Raw genomic sequence first — 21438 nt, forward strand, 5'->3', positions numbered from 1 at the left:
TTTTTCATTTCTTTCTTCTGGATAAACTACCTTTACTTGTCTTTGGACAACTCACACTCTTGGTTTTCTTTTGATCTCACTATCTCACTGGCTATCCTGTTTGCTGGTAAACTCAACATGTTCTTCATTTGATATTACCTCAGTGCTCAATCATTGGACCAGTACTTTGACTTTAAATACTCTCTCTGTGCTGTGGACTCATAAATTTATATCTTCTGCAAAGATCTTTTTCCTGAAATTAGGATACATATACTCAACTTATAATTTTAGATCTTGATGCGCACGACTAATAGGTATCTCAAAATTAACACATCCAACAGTTAACTTCTCTTCTTCAACCCTCACACTTCCCCAGACCAAATATGCACTCTCCTTGGTCTTCCCCCATATCAACTACTGCTATCCAGTTGTTGTGGCCAAAAATATTGGAGTAATATTTTTTTGACACCCCACATTACATCTGTTGAGATTCTCAGATCAAATTTCAAAACACATTCAAGAATACAGTTATTTGCATCATCCACTAATACCACCCTTGCTCAGACTACAATCAGTTTATCCTTGTATTACTGAATTGGCCTCATGATGTGCTCTCCTATTTCCAGTCTTCCCATTTTACATCACATTCTCAACAGAGCAGCCATATTGAAGCTGCTAACTCATAAATCAGATTATGTAACTTCTCAGTTCAGAATCCTCTAGTGACTCTCCATTTCTTTGAGGGTAAAAGACTGTGAGGCACTACACATTCTGCCACCTTCTCTGATATTTTCCTATTTCACCTCTCACTGCTCTACACTGGCTCACTCTGCTCCAGCTATATTGACCTTCTACTGTCCTTTGAACATATAGTGATCCTTCCAACACAGGGCTTTTGAAATGTCTGTTCCATCTGCCAGGACTGTTCCTCCTCCAGATATCTGCATGAAATTCTTTCCTAAAACCATATGAAAGGTCACCTGACCACCCTTCTAGTATTACGGAATTTCCAAACATTCTTTTTTACTTTCTATAGCTCATAAACGTTATAATCAACACTGAATCTTAGTTATGATTAATGTTTATATGCACTAAATAATATGTGGCCATTCTAAGGTAGGTTTCTGTTTCTTTGTTTTTCTTTTTATTGGCTATATACCTGTACTGTTCACTATATCTTTGTAACTTATTTATTTTATACATAGTAGTTTGTACCTGTACCACAGTCTTGCCCCTCCCCCATCCCCTCTCCCCATTGGTAACCAGTATTTTGTTCTCTATATCTGTGAGTCTATTTCTCTTTTGTTATATTCGTTCATTTTGTTTTTTAGAATCTACTTTTAAAAAATAATAATATTTGTTCCAAAAGTATTCCTAGCACCAGGAACCATGCTTGGAACATAGTAAGGCACTCCATGAATATTTATTGTATAAAGAGAAGGTTTGTTGATGCTTCATTCATGCTAATAGGACAAAGTATGTTTTTACCATTTGATCCAGATATATTAACCCCTAGTATATACCTGAGAGAAATTCTCATGAGGTTAAATTTAAGATTATTTTATTGCAGCACATTTTGCTAAAGGATTTAGCAAATCACAGAGGTGGGTCACAAAAAAAGAAAAGAAAACAATGTAGGATTGAGAGAATATTTAGAAACAGATGATTAGCTAGTAGACTCAATATTAGAATATAATGTTAACTTTTTAAATATATATTTTACAAGGATACTGTCAAATTCAAAAGATATCAGAAAAGTTGAGTGAATATTGGGAGGATAAGAGTAAGAATAGGATTGAAGATGAAAAATAAAACAAGAGGGAGACCTTGTATAGACTAGTGACAAGAGTAGACTATGAGTGGAAAACATTGGAATGGTATATGAGAAAATAATCAGGTAAGAGAGGTGCATTTGAATTTGTTATGTAATTTTTATGAGTTACAGTTATAAGATTTAAATCTAAATCATGAGGAATGGAGTAATTACTCTGAATGAAAGTGACTGAAATACATATACATTGATGCATCTATAATACTAGTATCATATGTTTAATAAATAAATGTTTAAAATCTTCATACAGCATTCTAAGGAAGGAAAGACCTCCTGTTATAATAGAAACATCATATACGCCTCAGAGAGTTGTTTAAGAAATAACTAACATTTTTAATTTTTTAAGGAACCTCCATACTGTTCTCCATAGTGGCTATACCAATTCACATTCCCACCAGCAGTGCAAGAGTGTTCCCTTTTCTCCACACCCTCTCCAGCATTTATTGTTTCTAGATTTCTTGATGATGGCCATTCAGACTGGTGTGAGATGATATCTCATTGTAGTTTTGATTTGCATTTCTCTAATGATTAATGATGTTAAGCATTCTTTCATGTGTTTGTTGGCAGTCTGTATATCTTCTTTAGAGAAATGCCAATTTAAGTCTTCTGCCCATTTTTGGGTTGGGTTGTTTGTTTTTTTGCTATTGAGCTGCATGAGCTGCTTATAAATTTTGGAGATTAATCCTTTGTCAGTTGCTTCATTTGCAAATATTATCTCCCATTCTGAGGGTTGTCTTTTGGTCTTGTTTATGGTTTCCTTTGCTGTGCAAAAGCTTTGAAGTTTCATTAGGTCCCATTTGCTTATCTTTGTTTTTATTTCCATTTCTCTAGGAGGTGGGTCCAAAAGGATCTTGCTGTGATTTATGTCATAGAGTGTTCTATGTTTTCCTCTAAGAGTTTGATAGTTTCTGGCCTTACATTTAGGTCTTTAATCCATTTTGAAAATAGAACTACCATATGACCCAACAATCCCACTACTAGGCATATACCCTGAGAAAACCATAATTCAAAAAGAGACATGTACCAAAATGTTCATTGCAGCTCTATTCACAATAGCCCGGAGATGGAAACAACCTAAGTGTCCATCATCGGATGAATGGATAAAGAAGATGTGGCACATATATACAATGGAATATTACTCAGCCATAAAAAGAAACGAAACTGAGCTATTTGTAATGAGGTGGATAGACCTAGATTCTGTCATACAGAGTGAAGTAAGTCAGAAAGAGAAAGACAAATACCGTATGCTAACACATATATATGGAATTAAAAAAAAATGTCATGAAGAACCTAGGGGTAAAACGGGAATAAAGACACAGACCTACTTGAGAATTTACTTGAGGATATGGGGAGGGGGAAGGGTAAGCTGTGACAAAGCGAAAGAGAGGCATGGACATATATACACTACCAAACGTAAGGTAGATAGCTAGTGGGAAGCAGCCGCAGAGCACAGGGAGATCAGCTCAGTGCTTTGTGACCACCTGGAGGGGTGGGATGGGGAGGGTGGGAGGGAGGGAGATGCATGAGGGAAGGGATGTGGGAACAGATGTATATGTATGACTGATTCACTTTGTTATAAAGCAGAAACTAATTTTAAAAAAAGAAATAACTAACAATTATTATTTTTTAAACTAACACATTGTTTTAGAACACTTTTAGATTTACAACAGAACTGAGATGGAGGTATAGAGATTTCCCATATACCTTCTGCCCCATACTTGCATAGCCTCCCCATTATAAATGTCACTCACCAGAAAGGTGCATTTTTTTACAAATGATGAACCTACACTTACACATCATAATCACCAAAGTCCATGTTTACTTTAGAGTTCACTCTTGTTGTTGTACATTCTGTGGGTTTGGACAAATGTATAATTACATATATATCCATCATTAAAATATTATACAGAATATTTTCACTACTTAAAAAATCCTCTGTGCTCTGCCTGTTATCTCTCCCCCTTCCTGACACCTGACAATCACTGATCTTTTTACTGTCTTCATAGTTTTGCACTTTCTAAAATGTCATATAGTTGAAATCATACTGTATGTAGCAGTTTCAGATTGATTTCCTTCACTTAGTAATATGCATTTAAGGTTCTCCCATGCCTTTTTATGGCTTGGTAGCTCATTTCTTTTTAGCACTGGATATTATTCATTGTCTTGATGTACCACAGTTTATCCATTCGCCTACTGAAGGACATCTTGGTGGATTCCGAGTTTTGGCAATTATGAATAAAGCTGCTATAAACATCCATGTACAGGTTTTTACATGGATATATGCTTCCATCTCATTTTGGGTAAATAACAAGAAGCATGATTGATGGGCCCTATAGTAAGAGTATGTTTAGTTTTGTCAGAAACTGCCAAACTATCTTCCAGGATGGCTGTACCATTTTGTATTCCCACCAGCAATGTATGAGAGTTGTTGTTCCATACTTCCACCATCATTTGGTATTTTCAGTGTTTTGGATTTTGGCCATTCTAATAGGCTAACACTTTTTTGGATGAAGAAGACTAAAACTGAATGACAAATAAGAAAAGATGACATTTAACAGATTGGCTAAAGATAAAAAGTCACCAGATAATTCTAGATATTAGAAAGAATGTGGAAACATGGAAAGTATTCCCTGACAGGAAATTGTTATAACCATCCTGGAGAACAATTTTAAATTATCTTGTAAAATTGAAGACACATGTAAATAATTCCTGTAATGTGTATCTTTGGCATAAGCCCTAGAGAAATAACTGCTAATGTGCATTAATATGCATAAAGAGTGTTCTTGGGGTACTGTTTATTATGACAAATAATAGAACCTGATCAAATGTCCATTAATGGAAGAATGAATTCATATGTTGAGTTGTATGTTTAAAGTAGATTACTATGTAACAATAAGAATGAATGTAAATACTACAGCTTTTTACACTAACAAAAAAATATCTAAAATATAATGGTGGCCTAAGAATATAAGTTGCAATATACTTGCTTTGTATATTTTTTGTCTACATATAGTATTAGGCTCATCATAGAATGTTTTAAATGTACAAACCATATTTTACTATGATTTCATGCAATATAGAACATTTATATTAAAAAAGAAAGCAAGTGGTAGTGGTTAATCAATGTATGGGAAGAAATAAAATTGGAGATGTCTGCATAGAACACTTCAAACGTGTTGATAATATTCTACATCTTAACTGTGTGAGTTTTTAAAAATATTGAGAATGGGTAATAAAAAGTATGCTTCATTATAGTTAGCATATTTAGTTTTATTTCCAATAATATTGGAGAATATATTTATATGGAAATAAAACATCTTAATGGTTGGGCAGGACACCATATTGTAGATATGAAAATTAAATATGAAGTTGAAAATCAGAATTTATATTCCATTTTCCCTAAATTAAGCCTTCATATAAACCCAAACAAGTATTTTCCTCTAATGTGAATGTGCTATCAGACCTTTTAATAGCTATTGAGAGAGGGTAGCAAAACCTGTATTCCTTAAAAGATGGTCTTCAATATTTTTAATTTGGGCATCATCAGAAGGAGGCATATCACTTTATTCTGTTTTTATTTTTCAGGTAACTTGGAGAAATGGCCATATTCATCCACATGGAATTTCATGACATAATTTCTTTTTTATATGATGCAAGTGAGACATGGAACATTTATGTAACATTAACTGGATACTCTTTTGAAGCCATATACAAATAGAGAAGATGAAGTATATTTATAGTGCACTATGGAAACATTTTACTTAAAATTGGGTTGCAAAATTAAGTTCTGCAATGATCTAGCAAATCACTTCTCTATGGTGCCATAGTCATTTATATACAGAATTACTGACAAGTTTTCAAACTTTTGCAACTTTCATTATTACTTGCCTATGTAATTTGGGTAGCGTTTTACACTATCTTTCCTAGCTATATAAGTTTGTAATTCAAGGCTCATCATGTCAAACTCTAAAAGCAGTCCATTAAAGATGTGAAAACACATTTAAAAAAAATATTCCATGTTAGGTATGGAGACAAAAGGCCCTCAAATTGTTGGTAAACAATTCTCCATGGTCTTTTGTGCTTCTGCATGTCTTGTGAGCAGAATCAGTGTCCACCTTTGGTCTGAACTGTCATTTCAAAGATGTTTTCACAGTGAACAGCCTTGAAAGATAGATATAATGTCTCCCAATAGAGCAAGTAGCAGGTTTGTTTACTGTCAAAACAAATAAACATAATGTTTCTTTAGGAGCAAAATTCAGACAGGCTAACAGCCTATGGATGGTTAATTTTATGTGTCAACTTGACTGGGCCACAGGGTGCCAAGGTATTTATTTGGTCAAAATTATTCTGGATGTGTCTGTGAGTATGTTTGTGGGTGAGATCAACATTTCAATCAGCTGATTGCCCTCCTTAATGTCAACTACCCTCATCCAATCAGTTGAAGGCCTGATTAGAGCAAAAAGACTAACTTCTAAAATTAAGAGTGAATTCCTCTGGTTTGGAAGCCTTCAAACTGGGACATCGGTGTTTTCCTGTCTTTAGACTTGAACTGAAACCTTGGCTCTTCTTGGATCTTGAGCCTGCCTGCTTGCAGACTGGAACTGCACCATCGGCTCTCCTGGTTCTCTAGCTTAACTCCATAATCACGTGATCCAATTCATTATAATAAATCATAAACCTCTCTCCTCTCTCTCTCTCCCTCTCTCTCTCTCTCCATACATATGTGTGTGTATGTAATCTCTTATTGGTTATGTTTCTCCAGAGAATCCTGAAGAATACACAGTTCATTATAAAATATTCATGTTCCCTAAACTCGGTATTTCTCTCCTGAAATTCTCTTCACCATGTGTACAGGTATCATTTGATACTTTTCATGTCTCCTTCAGAGAAATGGAGCCTGAGGAACTAGTAGGAATGCTGACACTGCATCTACTGCTATGACAGTGAATAATAAAGTCATCTGTTTCTGACCTAAGAGTCCCATGTCTTCTGTCAGCATTCATGGTATTGTAGAAAGCTAACTTGCTAGGTTGTGGGTAGGGAAAAATATCTCAATCCTTCATAACCCTTGAAAAAATTTTACTTAGGATGTCTACTTCCATAATAACATTAAGAAAAATAAACTACAATACCCATTCCTAGTTTATGACATATGTGCAATACATCATCACTATTATGCAACCAAGAGTTTTACATTTAAATGTGTTGATTTTATTCTATGTATCATATTTATAACTTCTATATTACAAGGATCATGCAACCTATATTGATGGCAAAAGACAAATGCACTTATATCTCCATTTTTCATTGTCCAGTAATTCAATTGGAGAAAACTTGTCCTCTAAGCTACTTTCTTTTCTTTTCTATGTCATTAATCATTATGCTTCACCTCTGGGTACAAGGCTATGTGAGACTGTAATAGTCACAATTCCTGCTGTCATACCTGAGGGGCAGTTGCAGTGGGCAGAAGGCAAGAGGGAAACAGGGCATCTAAAACATGCTAGTGTTCCACACTGTTTAGTAGCAGTCCTGCCTGCAAGCAATTGACAAGATACTTGCTAACGAGGATACTTACTTTTTTTAAAACTTTATTTTAATATAACTTTTTGGCACAGGTTTAGATTTATGGAATTATTGCAAAGATAGTATGGATAATTCCTGCATAACCAACACCCAGTTTGCACCTTATAATTATTTAAATTATGGTAAATACCCATAATTAATGAAACAATATTGCTACATTACTATTAACTAAAGTCTATACTTTCCTCCGCTTTTCCTTCGTTTTCTTTTTTGATTTTTTGTTTTTTGTTTTTTTTGTTTTTTGCCGTACGTGGACCTCTCACCACTGTGGCCTCTCCCATTGCGGAGCACAGGCTCCAGATGCGCAGGCTCAGCAGCCATGGCTCACGGGCCCAGCCGCTCCGCGGCATGTGGGATCTTCCTGGACCGGGGCACAAACCCATGTACCCTGCATCGGCAGGCAGACTCTCAACCACTGCGTCACCAGGGAGGCCCTTTCCTTCGTTGTTTTCTTTTTCTTTCCGTTGTTGTTGCTCTAGGATCCCAATCAGGATACCACATCTCATAATATTTAATAGTCATGTGTTCTTAGTCTCCTCTTGTTTGTGAAAATTCTCAGACTTTTCTTGTTTTTGATAACCTGGAAGACTAGTAGATTACTGGTACAATGTTCCCGAATTGGGATTTGTCTGTTTTACTCATGATTAAACTGTTCCCGAATTGGGATTTTTCTGTTTTATTCATGATTAAACTGTATGTAGTGAGTTTATGAATGGCCACTTGAAGATATTAGTTCATAACCACTGGAATCTGTAAATGTTACCTTATAAAGGAAAAGATCTTTACAGACTATGAGGAGATTATCCTGAATCTCTTTTATAAGAAACACTCACCAAAATACATTAATAAACAGAATGATCAGATTATGAATATTATATATAGTGGACTAATATTTTTAAAAGGTAGATGCTTGTAATATTTGAGAAAAAATAAAGAAAATAATAAATATCAAATACATGAGAGTGAGTGGGAAGAAAAGAAGAGGAAGTGGAGACGGCAGGGAAATAACTTTGTTTATTCTCCTTTTCATGTTGTAATATAAATTATGTTTGTATTCAGGAAAACATATTTTATATTTCAGAAAGTCACTCATAATAAACAGGTAGTTAAACAACAATGATACATATTTATTGTGCTATGCTATGAGCCAAGTATCGCTCTAAATGTTTTGGGCACAATGCTAAAGAAATGAGGAGAAGGAAGGTCTTTTGGAACCAAGTGTTTATTATAATTAATTTATGGTTTCTTCTTGCTCATGACAACTTTTCTATAAATATTTGTTAATATTTTTTCTATCTCTTATTACAGTGTTGGTTAAAATAAAAGACGCCACCTTCAAACTAGTTATTCAATATGATGAAATGTGTTGGGAGGCTGGGTTTAGTGACTACCTATGTGTGTTATTTGTTGTCATTCTTCATTAATCTAAATAAAAGAAGAATTGCTCTTTTTGATTTTTATCCAAGAGATATTCTCTTTTTTCCCCATTTATAGTTCAGCTTTTCAAATTTGCATTGACAAGAAACAGAAATCATTCTCACTGACACATCATGCACCTGACAAAATTCAATGGAGAGTAATGACCCTTAATTTTAATGAGTGGCTTTCTACTTTCCATGGACCGCTTATAAATAAAGAATTAAAAGCTACAAGACGACACAAGAAACATAACAAGCATTCCATTTGACTACTGAAATCTGAAGTGAATAAAAAAAATCTACTGGGAAAATACATGCTGCAAAGACATTAAAAACTGCATTTTTGAGTAGATATTTTCACATAAAAGTATTATGATACAAATTATAAAGTTATTAATATGAAATACCTTCATTCTATTGAACTCAGAATACAAAATCTAAGTCAGTCTTTAATTAATTTTATAAAAAATGCACTAATTCAAAGTATTTATGGCATGGTCTTAGAGAAATTAAGGAATGTTTCTCTAACTTGCAAGTAGCTTTAGGATTCCTGGAGTGTGATAATTCACAATATTCTTCAGTTGCAACCTTTAAATGGGCTATGAGGATGTGAGAAAAGCACCTGTATCCTTGGCTTCAATAATTAATTTTCTTCTACGTTTGATTTTTCAATCAGAAAAGTATACTGGTGTAGAGATGTAGGTGTGGTAATATTTTATAAATAAATAAGCTTCCATGAGAAAAAAAAATGGATGTGGTAGAGAAGGGCCAAAGACCTGTGCCCTAAGTTATGACCCAGCTGTCAGAAAGGCACCACCCTCCACTGAAGATATGCTGGTTGATTTGGAGTAAAGGATTAACCATCATGTTAATTAGACAAACAAATGAACTTTACATATAAAATATTTACAAATTAAGCATAAAAGAAATGCCTTTATATTATTTTGCTGCATGTATGTGTGTGTATTTATAAAAAAATATTTTTATCTTTGGGCGTGTCAATAGGGGAATATACATATCTATAATTATAGATCATACTTTAAAGTCTTAGTTGCCAATTGTGAGATGAGTAATATCTGCAGCAAGTCATAATCCATAAATTTTCCAAGAAGTTAAAAAGAGTTTTAGAGTAGAGTGGATTCAAATTCAATCTTACTCTAAATGCAAACTCTATGCCATTTTAGTGAGAACCTGTATATAAGGTGTCATTTTAAGGAGTGTTGGTGAAACAAAAAACAAAGGAAACATTTTCTTTATTAACATATTATTTAGTAGAATAAATAATATAATTAATTAAACAGTAATTAAATCTTATTGTTTGTCGAATGAATAGTAAGCAGGATTTTACTCTTATAATTGCTACTACCTTATACATGAGGTTCAAGTTCTAAAGATTCAAAGATTTTTAACTCAAATTTCAGTAAATTTTGTAAGTATCTTGCTGCAATTTTAAGGACTTTGTGCAATAATGATGTGGCAAACTTACTTTGCATATTGCTTTTATGTAATTTTGTTTTATACAAGAGTAGGCTTCTGCTGGCTCAGTTCTCCTGTAACCTACTGGAAGTACTCAATGAGTTGACTTAAACATCTGGTTTTCCTCATCTCCACTTTCTCTGTGTCCTAGGACTATTCCTCTTGCAAAATGAAGGCAGATTAATGCCCTTAGCATACTCCACTGGGAGAGGGGGGATGGACAAGTCAGGGAAGAGAAATTCAAGACCATTCTTTTCATCTATTTCCTAACAGTGGACTCAGATGACCAAAGATTATATAAAGATATTAAATATTCTTCAAGTCACTACCATCTAAACCTCTCTTTCTCAGCCAAAGCTGGAACTTGATTTTAAAGAAGAGAAAAAATGTTGCTCCCAGACCTAAATATCAAAAGGATTAAATTGCAAATGCCATATTGTGGAGCATGTTGAATAAATTGAGGAAATAAATTATTACTGCCCTAACTAAGGTATGTATGAAGGAACTAAAGTATGTGTAAATAAGGATGAAATTGGGTAGTAATATCAAACCACATGAAGTAGAGGAATTAGCAGAATTTGGATACCAATTAGCTGTGAAAATTAAGGGAGAAAATGTAATCAAGTACAATTTATAGTTCCATCCTGGTTAATCACTTAGACAATATTTTTGTAGAAACAGAATTTTAGAAAGGAGAAGGTATGCAAACAGAATTTGTTTAAAAGACTTGTATATAATGCTTAGAAAATAGTTGCACATAGAGGGCGACTGATGTCATTTACATATTTATTAATTTAGTCAAACATTTCCTAAATATTTATCGCATGCCTACTATGTACCAGCCACATAATTTCATTTGGGGAATAAGTGAAAAACTGTGTCACAGGCTCTCTTCTATTTACATTGTTTGTACCCTACTCAAGGAGACCAATAATAATCAACTCATCACCTTGAGAAATTTGTGTGAAACGCTATGAAGGGAGAGTGTACACTGCACTGAAGTTCATGACTGAAGTAACCTGAGCTAGTGTGGAGGGGGCAAGAGTACAGGAAGACTTTCCAGAAGAAGTGAAACATTTGAACCAGTACTTGGATGAGGACAATAGCTTACTGGGTGTAAATGCCTTGTGGGGAGGGAGAGCAGGAGGTACAAAGCCTTCCAAAAGAGAGGACAGTTGTAATTATCTGTGCCTAGAAAAAATAAAATAGGGTTCAGCTGAGAAATTAAAAGAAGGCCCAAAATGAGGGGTGATATAGAAAGAGACAAAAATAGACAAGCAAGGAAGGCTACACCATGTGTGTATATGTTGGCCCCAGTCTCACCCAGTTGTATTACAACTTGTTCTTTTGATGAAGAGAGTAATACGCATAACCACAGATTATAAATGTCAGAAGCTGTAAACTTGGAATGTCCATGAGGGTATAAACTCATCATTTGTAATCAAGTTTTTAAAGAGGAAAACTTTGGAGAACTCCCTTGCTCTCTTTTACATGTTCTAATAATGCTTTACTCTTTCTGTTTAAAATCATACCTATGACCCTTTAAAAGATGTCCTAAAAGTACAAATTTTCTTTCTAATTCAACCAAAAATGAATGAAGATTTGACTGAATGATGGGTGAAAGGGGTAGAGATAGTTAATACAACTAAAGGATGATTTTAATCGACCTGTTCAGTAAGTTCACTTATTTAAATTAAAACCTCACATCTGTAAAGGAACACTATAGATTATTTAGTGTCTATTACTTAAAACAATTATCTATGAAACATTTCTCAAGTAGTACATTTTTGTTAAAAAACTGTCAGAGTGAGCACTGCATACCTGCCTTAGATATGATATAATCATTTGCCTTTTTCATAATAATATTTTATACTCCTTTTATGTCATCTAACCACCTTCTACAGAAAGAATGACGTATGTCTCTACTTTGACTAATAGCATTCTTACTCACCCAAAATTGTCTGTCTAGTATTAAACTTTTAGAGGAATACACATACATGGCTTATCAATTGACAATTTTATAAAAGGGATTTTCAAGTTTACTTAACTTAAAACCACTCTCATTTTAAAAGGGAGCAAAGGGAAATCAAGCAAGACTAAATTATTTTCTTTGGCTTCTTATTCACAGAGCTAATATGTACACAGAATGAATTCCAAGTCTAATTCTCCTTTCTCATATTCATTTTCCTTCACTTGGTCAAAAATATTTACTGAGTGCTTTCTATATGCCAGGGACAGTCACTTGTGGGGACACACAGTAAACAATTCACTTGTTCATTATTCTTCTATTCTGAGGGAGGTAGAGAACTCATCCTTAAATCAATTATTTCACGTAGTGACAAATTCTATGAGGAAAAGTTAGTCACACTAATGTGAAAAAGGGTAATGAGGAGTCTGAGTTGAGGGGCCTACTTTCAAATGGGAGTCAGGAGAGGCCTCTCCTGTGATCATACGAGTTGAGATCAAGTGCGGAGAAGCAAGCACCCTTGTGAAGATTTCGGAAAGACTGTTTCATGCAGATGCAACAGGGAGTACAAACAGCCCCTGTTGAAGGAATGCAAGCTGAGTGAATGTTACTAGAGCATTGTGAGCAAGTGTGTGGAGGGTAATGAGGAATCTGTGTATGTGTGCCTCCCCGAGGAGTGTGGACCTCACTGAAGTAGTCACATTTCAGAAATGATTGTAGGATGACAAAAGCGAAAAACAGGAGGAACCATTAGAAAGCTATTATGCTTTCCCTAATGAGACAATAAACTGCTCTTTTAGAAATGTAAACTCCTGTAAAATCTAAAGAATACAGAATAAACAAAGATAAGAATATTGTCTCAGAAAAAGGTTGTCTTAGAGTGTCTTAAGTTGCATGTTACTATGTTTGGGGTATCTCTGAACAACTTGTGGCAAGTAAATAAAAGCAAGAATTTATTAGAGTTTACAAAACAGAAAGATACTCAATACTGGTATTTAATTAATGAAGAGGATATGTATGCTCAGAATATATTTCTATCTTTTTAAAAGAAAATAAAATGAATTTAAATATTATATATCATAACTCATTTTTAAATTCAAGCTGTATTTCAGGTATCACTAATATAATTTGGGATTATTACTTATTTTGTAAACCTAACTTTTATCTTTAGAATACTAAACATGTAGCATTGTGTTACATTCAGAGATGTTGGTAAATAGCATCTGCAAAATGCAATGTAGGTTATTAGGCTGGCTAAAATCTGATATATAAATATATATAAAATTTACTTCTAGCATCATGAATCACTGTGCTTCATAAGTTATATTATTTTATATCATGGTTAGTATGCCCTGCATTAATATAATTATTACAACACACTTTATGAATTACTCACAGTTTATAGGTGCGTATATGAAACTTATTTGGATATTCGGTCTCTTTTTGTGTGTTTTAAATAATTAAAGTCTGAGCTTAAGCATCTTATGGGTCATAACTTTGTCACATACTGTAGTTTTAGTACAGTTTTAAATACTGTTGAAACTGTTGAAATGCAATCCATGAAAAATAGAGAATTTATTGGTTCAGGTGAATTATTTTAAACCCATCTCATTTTTAAATATATTGTTTGTCCTTTTTGAGTAACACTGCTCTTAATTTTAAATTTTTATAGGTTATAGTTTATATTATGTAATAAAATTTCAAAGCTTCAAATAATTACCAAAGCAGAAACTACTTTTTAATTTCAGAAAATAAATTCAGTTTGAACACTTACTACTTAGGAATAAGTTAAAATTACTGTTTAATTCTGATAATAAACATAATTTATTTATTGTAACTCATGAAAGAAACTGGTTAAATCTGTGTTTATTCTTCTTAAATAATAATATTGGCTACACAGATTTTCAGCTACTCTAAAAGCTTTCATCTATAGGTGTCGAAACCCAGAGTTCTAAATTTCATGTATTTCATTTATTTAAAAGTCAAAAGGGGGCTTCCCTGGTGGCACAGTGGTTGAGAGTCCACCTGCCGATGCAGGGGACACGGGTTCGTGCCCCGGTCTGGGAAGATCCCACATGCCACGGAGCGGCTGGGCCCGTGAGCCATGGCTGCTGAGCCTGCACGTCCGGAATCTGTGCTCCGCAACGGGAGAGGCCACAGCAGTGAGAGGTCCGCGTACCGCAAGAAAAAAAAAAAAAAAAGTCAAAAGGAAGTTCAATTAATAGCCTCTCAAATTTTTCCACAATTTAACGCCGGATTTTCCTCTGTTCAGCTACATTTAGAAAAGTCGTTTCAAAGTGAAAGTTGTTGATTTCTTCTAATATGGTCCAAACTAAATTATTATATAATATATAATATATATCATGAACTAACTTACATCTAATATAAAATATCACTTTATAGTACTAAAACTGATTTAAAATTTAATTTTATCTTTTTAAAAACTTATCAATGGGTGTGCAGGAGAGAGCTAGTTAGATAACTAGAATCATGTCATCAAATCACAAAGAATTCTAAATGTATTAGTTCTATCATATGTAGACACACTCTGATTATCACAAACAAATTGAAAGAGTAATTTTTCACAACTATGAATGCAACATAAAGAGTGTTACATGTTGCATATTCTTTCCTGTAAAGTATTATAAGAATTATATTTTTTTCCTTTTATTTCTATACCTGCTGCTCATGTAGCAAGTACTCTTCTACAACAAGGCAGTTATAAATTGATTAGGGATTTTCTCTGCAGTGAGTAAGTTAGGTTATTTTAGAGAAATAACAGTGATAAATAGAATGCATCTCCTCAGTGAACCATTTAAGTGCTGTGCTGCTGTGTTTCTGCCTCATTCAACATGAAGGTTACAGGGGACCTGGTGTCAGTTTATACTTAGTCATGGAAAATTATTTTCTTCTTTTTCTTAAAAAGTTGTGACAAATAAATAAAGCAAATAATTTTCCATTAAAATGTATTTGATGATGACCCTATAGTTACTATCACTGCATATAAGTAGACTTGCTATTTTTATTCCTTTAAATCATAGAGTACCTTCATATTAATAGTGCAGCTCACTTTCCCCAATATTTTTATCTCCAATAGCAAAGTCCTTCATGTTATCTAACCTTTGCATTAACCCAGACTATCTCATGGTATATCACTTTCTCTTAAAGTGGTAGGATATATCCCTCCAAAATGGCATTTTCATATTTATAGTGGTAACAACCAAGTATGAAATCTCTTCATTTAGCCACATGGTAATGTACAGAATCCTCATTTATCATTTATATTTTCCCTCTCCTCTTGTTTCAAATTGATTTTTTAATGTTCACATGTACTGTAGAATACTTTTCAGCCATTCTATTTCAGGCTGACTGTGATTAGGCACACTTTTAAATTTATACTGACCAGCGGTTTATTATAATATCAAAGTTCATTAAAATTGCATCGGTTCAAATCACAGATGCAATTTAAAAGAGCAAATATTTTCTACAGAAATTTAGATGATATTTTGTTGAGAGGTGAGAAAAACAATGGGATGGGATTGAGATTTTGAATCTGAAACTCTTATTTTGTAATGTATATACTCTCAAAGTAATTATTGTTACTAAAGGCTGCAATAAGCGTAGGGTCATACTGGAATAAAATGTGTCCTTTCCCAGAGTCACTGACAACAGAATGGAGGTTCTGTGATAGGGTGAAAAACCTTTGGGAAAGTGATCAAACTGGTCACAAGTGTTGCTCAAAGAACAACTGAAGAGGCAATAGCAAATTCCAGTATATGGAACAAGTGACTGTAAGATGAAAATCAAGGAAGACAACATAAATGTTTCATAAAGAAAAAAAAAGTTATTCAGAATGTGTATGTTGTCTAATAAAATAAAATGGTGTTATGTTGAAGAATACGGTATCACAATGGTTTAAAAAAAAAAACCTTTCATGAATACATTTATAATACCAATACAAGAACATTTAATGTGAGTATTTCTGTGTATTTTTCTCATATTACCACACAAAAAGGAAACTACAGAAAAAAGTTAAATCTATAAATTAGACAGAGTAGACAGATAGTATTAGCTGACAATGTGCCAAAGAAAATATTTTTATAATTATTTTTTAATATATATATCTACCATTGTCACTCTTTTCTGCTAGTGTAAGGTTATCACACTGTTATATATCAAGAATGAGAAGTCATTCTTGATTACTGGTAAAGCAGATTGTTTTTTCTCAAGTAAGTTCATAAGTAATTTTTCAGTAATACAGTAATGTTTAATAACTTTCAAATATATAAATTTAATGTATTAAATATATAACAACAATTTCCGGGATTCATATCATTTATATTTCTGCCAAAGGGTCTTAGTACCTCGTTATTTTGAAGGGTAAGGCAGTTATATTAATAGGCTTCATATTTATATTTTGTAATTTATTTTCTGTTGTTTACATGTCTTGTTCATTGAGAGCATAGACTTTCAAAAGTGAAGATGGCATGAAGAAAAAATTTCATTGGAATTACAATAATATTGCAAAATGTGTTTATGTTTGATTATAATAACAAAACAATTTTATTTTTAACATAATTTCTATTATTCAGATAATTAGTTTAATTTTAGGGAAAAACAAGAACAACTAAGTGAAGAAAATATCATCCATAAAGCCATTAATCAGCAAAAAACTCTATTATTGTATAATTTTAAACTTCTCTATACAATTATTATATTGGTTTTCAATTGCTACACAACACGTCACCCCAACTTTAGTGGCTTAAAACAACAAACATTTACTATCTCACGGTTTCTGAGTCAGGAATCCAGGGGTGGCTATGCTGGGTATTTGAGGTTCAGAATCTCCAAGGAGGGTATTATCTAAGTGTCAGGTGGGATTGTAGTTGTCTCAAGGCTCAGCTGGGGATGGGAGGTTATATTAAACATTGTTGACTTTTATTTCAGCTCTGATTTTACTTGGAATTATTTCTATGACACTTGCCATTCTGATTTATAGTATTATCATACATATATATATGAATCACTTATTTCTGTATTTGATTGTAAGTAAATTTGTTGGGCATGTAATCAATTTTTATTTAATAAATTGCACATGTTGGTAACAAAATATTTGATGAATTAATGCTCAGTTGGCATACATTTCTCTCTCTTTCTCTCATTTAAATGATTACATACTACTGTATATAAAATAGATAACCAACAAGGACCTACAGCACAGCACAGGAAACTATACTCAATATTTTGTAATAACCTATAAGGGAAAAAATCTGAAAAAAATAGATATACATGTATGTATAACTGAATCACTTTGCTGTACACCTGAAACTAACACAACATTGTAAATCAACTCTACTCCAATAAAAATAAATTAATGATTTTAAAAAAAGATTACAGATGTATATACCATTGATCTCCAGTTAAAGAGAGAGTGCTTTCTTTCCTATTATTCATTCCCCCAAGGCTTTAATATAATTGATTACTCAATCTATCCAAACTAAGAATGAGTTTAGGATGCCACTGGTTGTTATGTGAACAAATATTTGAGTGTCTATTTTCATTAGGCTGTATTCTAGAAACTGGTGTACACCCAATAACAAGCTGTTCCCATGTCACTTATATTCTAGTATGGAGATATATAGTTTACATGAAAATATATTTTAAGATATTTTTAACTAATGGTATGTGCTAAAATTTGTAAAGAGTTCTGAAGTGGAAAATGACTGGGACTTCTATTTTAAATTGTATTACAAGAAGTCATATTTGAAGGAAACTCTTTGTGTTAAGATTTATATTTTTCAGTTTAATCTAATGTATGTTGTCATAATGACAACCCAAAACCTCAGAGACTTAGAACAATAGTTAATATATTCTCCATATTACATTGTTATAGAGTTTTAATGCAAACCCAATCAAAATCTCAGCAGATATTTTAAAAAAAGGTATCGGCAAGTTGATTCTTGTATTATATGGTGATGCAGAGGGCTTACAATTGTCAAAACAAAAGTGAAAAAGAACAAAAGTAATGGATTCACACTAACTGACTGTAAAATGGTCTTGAAAGGCTACAATAATTAATACAGTGCTGAATTGACATAAATATAGACAAAACGATCATTCATACAGAAGAAAGAATACAGAAAGATGAACACCCAAGTTTGGAAATAGAATGACATAAACTGATTTTCAACAATAGGTGCCAAGGCAATTCTATGGGAAAGAGAAGAAAAAGTCTTTAATCAAATGGAACGGAAAAACATATGAAAAATATATGAATAAAAGAAAATTAATCACACCCTTTTCTCACAATCCCTACCATACAAGATAATAATAGCAGGTAGATTTTAGATATATAAAAAACCCACTATATATTTCTTCTAAAAGAAAAAATAAGACAGTTTTACAACCTTCAAATAAACTAGATTTTTACAAAGGACCCAATCTTTAACTTTTTGAAGCTTCAGCAAGACTTGAAACTTCTGCTTGCTTAACTCAATAGAAGTAGATTAGAAAAAATAAAAGGAAGAATAAACAACACTATATCATTGTTGCATCAAAGTGCTTAGCACTAGAGTACAAAGAAAAAAATAAGACAGTGCATATGGAGTGTAAGCATATCCTCTATGAATACATAACATAGTGGTGACAAAGTGTCCCAGTACTGTGTGATGAGGGCTCAGATAAAGGCACAACACACTTACTATAGAATTAAAGGAAAAAGAGGCCTGAACTTTTGAAGGACGGATAAAGGAAAATGAATATTTCATAGTATTAATGTTCTTCAAGCCTCCAAGTATCTTAGACCTAATAACATGTTTGATTCCCTTTTTAAAATGTTTTTTTTATCATGTAGAAAGCCACCTACTGGATATAAAGGCTATAGTTAGATATTTGATTCAGTCTGTCATGTTTCTCTTTATAAAAATGAACACTTAAATAAGAACCTTTTGAATTAGGATGTATTGCAGACTCATAATGCCATTTTAACACATATTACTATACCTTGAATACATTTATGACTGAATTTGAAGTATATATTTGAACAGCTGTTAGTCGAAATAAAAGGACTTTTATTTTTACCAGATGTCAATTTTATGTAAATTTTAAAATGCTTGCAGCATTTCTGTTTAAGAAAAAGGAAAATTGCTTAAAACCATATGAGCAGGGGGATACACCTTGTACATATTTTCTTCATCAAGTTCAACAACTTTAGTAAAATGTCTTTAAAATAAATTTAGGGTAAAAATAGGAGGAATATTTAAGGAAAAAATGCAAAAGATAATAGAAAGACAATGCTGAATGATTATTTTCTCATTTGAGCCACACAGCACACACAAAGGCACTCATAAAACACCTGACTTTCTGCTTCTCATAATTGTTAATTATTTACGTACAGTGGTCCCCCCCTTATTTGCAGGAAATATGTTCCAAGCGGATGCCTAAAACCAGGGATAGTACTGAACCCTATCTATACTATTGCTTTTTCCTATACATACATACTCATGATAAAGTTTAATTTATAAATTAGGCCCAGTAAGAGACTAGCAACAGTGTAATAACTAATAATAAAATAGATCAATTATAGCAATATAATGTAATAAAAGTTATGTGAATGTGGTCTCTCTCTCTCTCAAAAGATCTTACTGTGCAAATTTAATGCTTTTTCATCTTAACTAAGCACTAGCCAGCATCACTACTCTTGCATTTGGGGTCATTAAGTAAAATAAGGGTTACATGAACCCAGGCGCTGTGACACCATGACAGCTGATCTGATAACCAAGTCAGCTGCTAAGTGACTAATGGGCAGGATACACAGGACAAAGGGACGATTCATGTCCCAGGGAGAACAGAGTGGGACAATGCAAGATTTCATCATGCTTCTTAGAAAGGTGAACACAGTTTAAAACTTAAAAATTGGTTGTTTCTGGAATTTTCCATTTAATATTTTTGGACCATGGTTGACCACAGGTAACTGAAATCATGGAAAGCAAAGCTGCAGATAAGGGGGTACTACTGTATATTTTCCTTCATAATTGATTTTTTGAGTTCCGTAAGTGAAGGTGCAACTCGTGTCCTTTAAATCTTTTCATTATCTTTCACAATAACTCCAACCATGATGATTTAAAAACTCAGGTAAAATTATATGTCACAATATAATAGAAACTTTAAGGAAAAGTTGAAATTCAGGTATGATATGCTGTCACTCAACAAATTGAGCATATAATATACTACTTTAAAACATATTATTTCTTAAATTTCTTGTGTCTAAATTTTCAAACATAACAATATATAATATCAAATGTAGCTGATGATGTTATTTTTCCTTAAATATTATAATTATTTTACAAGGTAATTCTCCTATAGGATTTTTAATAATCAATAATCCCTGGAGTGGAATATTTGTTTATAGAGCCAGAGTGTGTAAATGAATAAATTACCCAACTGCTATCTAAAATTACTAGCCCAGTTTTATATAGGTGTAATGTAAAAAGGATAGTGGAGCTTTTAAAGAAAAAAATAAAACAGACTATTTGTAAAACATTTATTTCTATATTTATTTAGTTGTAATTAATTTTGAACATCACAAAAATATGCAGAACACCTATATTCACAGAAAAAATAGTTGGTTCATATCATTATATATATATTATATTTATATATATATATATATATATATATATATATATATATATATATATAGGCTGGCCAAAAATTTCGTTCAGGTTTGTCCATAACTAAGAAACCCGAGTGAACTTTTTGGCCAACCCTATCTATATCTATATCTATATCTATATCTATATCTATATATATATACACACACATATAAAATATAAATAGTATGTGTATATATGTATATATTTATGTGCGTGACTACAACTTATACAGAAATGAATTAAATTTTAGATAATAAAATCAAAATAGTATTTTATAATTAAAACAATAAACTTGATAACCTATACAGAAGTGTACACAGATGTAAACATCATAGATTTTCATCTTGTATAGACTATAGAAGTTTCTGGTTTGAGAAACCTTTTGTTCCAGACTCTCTTGTCATGGATGTTTGTATAGTTAACATCCTTGAAATACAGAGGTTTTGACTTCCTCTCAGGTAGAGAACAGATTTCTTTTCATGTCCAAAATAATAATGTCAGTCTCCAGAGTGAAGGTTAAGCAGGTTTGCT

At 32.7% G+C, this 21438-nt stretch overlaps 1 long non-coding RNA gene across 2 annotated transcripts in view; it reads right to left on the minus strand.

Moving 5' to 3' along the window:
* The window catches only part of LOC132485130 (uncharacterized), a 190258-nt gene that overhangs the window by 148475 nt on the left and 20345 nt on the right, over positions 1 to 21438 (minus strand). The gene's annotated exons all lie outside the window — the stretch shown is intronic.

The sequence above is a fragment of the Mesoplodon densirostris genome, chromosome 3, assembly GCF_025265405.1.
Source record: "Mesoplodon densirostris isolate mMesDen1 chromosome 3, mMesDen1 primary haplotype, whole genome shotgun sequence".
Lineage (NCBI taxonomy): Eukaryota > Metazoa > Chordata > Mammalia > Artiodactyla > Ziphiidae > Mesoplodon > Mesoplodon densirostris.